The 4,882-nt window shown below is 28.0% G+C and overlaps 1 pseudogene; it reads right to left on the bottom strand.

The window, feature by feature from the left end:
• Window positions 1-1,434: 1,434 nt before the first annotated feature.
• Window positions 1,435-3,532, bottom strand: LOC106778715 (annotated as a pseudogene).
• Between the last annotated feature and the right edge of the window lie 1,350 nt (window positions 3,533-4,882).

Below are 4,882 nucleotides of genomic sequence, written 5' to 3'. Positions count from 1 at the left end.
CATGTAATTTATGATTCAATTTTTTTAACTTATTTTAATTTCAAATATTAAAACACTTATAAATATACACTAAATTTTAAAATTCGATTAGGACTTCTTTCTATTTCTATCTCCATCCAAACTATACTAAATATTTAGTTATATAGATTTGACATTAAGAGAAATTTAGATGTACACTGATAAACTTTATAAAATTTGGAAGTGCATGAAAAAAATCCACTCATTTGAAGGGTATCACTTAGAATGAAGTTGTAAGTGTTAATAATTATTTCAAATTTAAATAACTTTTAAAGAATGTTTTTAACAGTTTTTATTTATACCTAAGATATCTAGAGAATATTTTCTTTTGTTTACAATGCTTTTAAATTATATGAATTTGAAAACGGATTATTTGTTTTAATAAAAATTAAAAATAAAATATCAATTAAAATAAAGTTGTTAAGATTGTATATATAATATTATCTGTTTTAAAGTTCTATTATAGTTTGATCCTCAAAAAGTATATTTTAAAGTTGAAAGAATAACGGTTTTATCTTTTAAAAAAAAAGTTTTAAAAAGTTAAAAAAGAAAAAATATGTTTACTCCCTTAGCCTATGTTTATAAGAACATTTTGCATACTATCTCTACAAGTTCAAACCACTATAAAACTTATTTCATTCATAATCTTTGCTTGATGTCTAAGTTAAATTTTAATAACTTTAAATAAAATTATCAATATGTAAAGATGCATACAAAATTTGAATTGTTGACAGCAAAAATTTCTTATCTCACCAACCATAACACCGTTTTAACATTTCATTATTATAAATGTTGGGAATCAAAATCAGGTTTTGAAGGATAGTCAAGACCTTGTAGAACTGGCATCTTTGGATATCCTCATCTGAATATGAAGGAATGAACCAGTACTTATTGTCCATTCCAAAAACCTGATATCCCACCAAACATCAATCATAATGTATCCACATATATTACTCAATCATACTACTAGAACAAGACCACCCCACCATCCATAAGTCCAAGTTCTGTTACTTTTTTAGTGTTGTTACTCAGCTAAGCTTCAAAATACACTGATTTTGGTATATTAAAACAGCTTCAAGTAACTTTTATGTTAGATCAGAAGTTTCATACAGTTAAATTGACAGCTTGGTTATTTCAATCAGAACACTCACCCTTTTCAGATTTCCAAATTCTACTTCAGAAAATTTGCTGTTTTGAAAGTATAAAATAGTCTACTTCTCTTATTCGCCCAATGCAGAAGGGATTGAATTTGTGAGTAAATTATTTGATAGATGTAATTCCATTAATTGTGTCAAATTTCCAAGTTATATATCTGCAAATTGATTTGAATCAACATAAAATCTGACCACATTCTTCAGACCTAATGTAGAATGGATTGAAACAGTTAGGCAATTCTTATGGAGAGACAATGTATCCAATTGTGCTAAATTACCACGTTCTGGTGGTATTGAACCAGCAATTAATAGAGTGAGAGTAAGAAATAGACATGTGAGATTCTGCTATTGGAAGAATTCAGAAAGACTTAAAAGTTCTTTAGGCATAGACATACCATGAAGATGATTATTGCCAAGGTTAAAAACAATTTTGGTCTCTGACAAACATCAATGGAAAATATCAAACAATTGGAAATAAAATCATTGATTTCACGTTTGTACTAATCAGTGAAACAAATTCTTCAAATAAAATGTAATGTAAAAGGAAACAGAAGTTTGATAGCAATCCCAAATGCAGAGTAGAAAATAAAAATGTATCAACCCTTGACCAGGAAAACATCAGCAACAGAGGTTACAACCTAAGCCAACTCATCTAATACAAAATTTAGAAATCATTCATGCACATTCTATGAGAAACACAATGTTATTCAAATAAGTTGTCACCTTTCATCATTTCAACAAGTCTCTAGAGATCATTTCGTAAAAAAAATTCTCTGCCTTTTCAGTCTCGCCGTTCTTAAACAGAGCAGAGATGATTATTTCAAAAGTTATAACATTAGATAAGCAACCACTGTCTTCCATTTTGGACCACAAGGTCAATGCCTCATCAAGCAAACCCTCCTTACAAAGACCACTGATCATAACATTATAAGTGTAGAGATCGGGATTGTGACCTCTATTCAATAGATCTTGAAAAATCTCTTGCGCATTCTTAAGTTTTCCCCCTCTACACATCCCATTAATAAGTATGGTTGCAGTGTACATATCGGATTGAACTCCATTTTCTCTCATTTTCCTTGATAATTCAACTGCCTTGTCTAGATGATGATTTTTACATAAACCGTCAATCAAAGGAACTATAAGTGATTATGTTTGCTTGTTGATTTCTATCATGCATCTCATGAAAAAGATCCCAAGCATGAGAGATTCTTCCAGTTTTGCATAAACCATCAATAAGAATGTTGTAAGTCACTCCATCAGGATTGATATTAGTGTTGTGCATTTCTTGGAAGAGATTTATGGCCTCATCTACCCTTTCTGTCCTTTTGAGTCCATTTATCATGATATTGTAGGTCCTAACATTAGGACTCACTCCCATGAGCGTCATTGCAATGAATACTTGTTTAGCATTCTTCACTTTATTAACTAAGTAATACCCATCTATTAGAGCATTAAAGCTAATAACATTAGGTTTCACATAAGCTTTCACCATCACACCTAATACAGTATTGGCTTCTCCTAGCTTTCTTTCCTTACACAATGCATCAATCAATATAGTATAGGTATAAACATCTGATGCTACTTGATAGCATTTCATTTAGGAAACCAAATGCTACCTCTACGTGTCCCACTAAGCAAAAGCCATAAATTAGAGTATAAGTAACAACATTAGGAGAAATTTCCTTGATAACCATCTCAGAATACAAATCATAAGCTTCTTTTGGTTGTTTCTCTTTCAATAGGGAGTCAATAACTATGTTGTACATTACCGTTGATCGACCTGGAATCGTTCTGAGCAATTTGATTGCGGCTTCAGTTTCTCCTATTTTGCTCAATCCATTGATCAGAGTGCCGTAAGTAAATTGGTTGAGCCGAAATCCTAGTGCTACTATTTTGTCGTGAAAATTGAGGGCCTCCTTGACCTCACCCTTATCACATAGACCTCTGATGAGTGTAGTTAAGATTATGGCATTTAGATGATAACCCCGTTTTAGAATCTTGCCAAATACAGAGAAAGCGAAAGACAATTTGTGTAAATGACAGAAACAATTGATGAGGAGGCTGAGATTAACAAGGTCATTGTGAATTCCTTTGAGCTCCATTTGCTTAATAAGAGAAATAACAGTAGGGTACCGCTTCATCTTCGCAAGAAATCCCAAAATCTTTCCAAATTCGATGATGGAAGGAACATGACGCTGATGAAGCAAGCGATTAAATTGTATGACGGCTTCGTCGTGTAAGAAAGTTTGAGAGTGAGAGTGAGAGCAAAAGAGGGAATTGTGGATTGGAAGAAAAGGAGGAAACTTGGCAATGGAAGGAAGAAGAGAAACCCTAACCCTTCTTGAGAGCCACATCTTTGCTGTAAAAGAAAAATAGTATGGAATCCTTTAAATTTACATTTTCTTCCATTTTAAAAAGCTTAACTTGTATGCTTTAAATCTTTTTTTTTTTCACAAGATAATTAAATTTAATGAATTTTAATTTTATTTTACTTTTTTATTGGGATAAAAGTTTTTTAATTATCAAATAATTTTAAAAGTTATTTAAATTTCAAATAATTACATCTTCATTCTAAGTTATATCTTTTTTCTCTTGTACTTCCAACCTATGCTTTTAATAAGAGTAAAAAAAAATTTCTCTCCTATTATTATCCAGAAACAATTTTCTCTCCTATGATTATTCCTGCATCGAATTTTGTCTTATTTTTCTCTGTCTCAACTCTTTTTCGTAATAGATCGTCATTGTTCAATTATATTTGTTTCTAACATTTAGTATAGTTTAGGTGAAGGTAAAAATGGGGTGAAATCATTAACTGAATTTCAAAATTGGGTATGTATTAGTTAGTTTTTTAATATTTGAAATTAAAATAAGTTAAAAAATTAATAAAAAATTACATGAAACTTTGTAAAAGTATTTATTCTAATTTTTTATTATTATGTAAACATGTTATCTTGGAAACAATTATAGTGCCACAATATCATACTAAAAATTATTATTAATTTGAAAGTACATTAATTATTACTAACGAGTAAATATGAATGAATATCATAAATTAAATCAATTATTTAAAGAATACAATGTTTTTGGCTGATGAATTCGGTCTTAATAAATAAAAATAGTAAAAATTGATAAAATTATTACTAAAATATTTAATTATGGAAAATTATATGATTAATACTATTATACTATGAATTATAACATCATTAATACAATTATATAAGTTTTAATATCATTAATAGTATTAATAATAAATTATTTATGAATTCTAATATGTAAATATATTATACTATTGATTATCGAATTTTGAAATTTTACAAAAAGATTCACAAGATTCAAAACTAAGGAAAAATAAATACTAAATTTTAAAATCTGAAAGAAACAAGACACAAAATTTCGAAATCTAGAGAAAATAAATACCAAATTTCAAAATATGATGAAGAGTTTCAAAATATAGTGTTTGTAATATTTCAATTTTATTCAAAAACCTATCCTTTATACTCATTTTAGAAATATTAAATTAAATATTACTAAATGAATATAACAATAAATATTTATATTTAATTTTGATTATTCTATTATTAAATATAAATCATTTATGAATTATAACACATAAATATATTATACTAATGTTTATCGGATTATATAGTTATCATCTAAATTCAATTATAATAATAATCATATATTATTATTTGTTACATTAATATATAAAA

Source organism: Vigna radiata, unplaced genomic scaffold (assembly GCF_000741045.1).
Source record: "Vigna radiata var. radiata cultivar VC1973A unplaced genomic scaffold, Vradiata_ver6 scaffold_430, whole genome shotgun sequence".
NCBI classification, from domain to species: domain Eukaryota; kingdom Viridiplantae; phylum Streptophyta; class Magnoliopsida; order Fabales; family Fabaceae; genus Vigna; species Vigna radiata.
The sequence above is the reverse complement of the archived record's forward strand: the minus strand, read 5'-3'. Positions and strand labels throughout refer to the sequence as shown.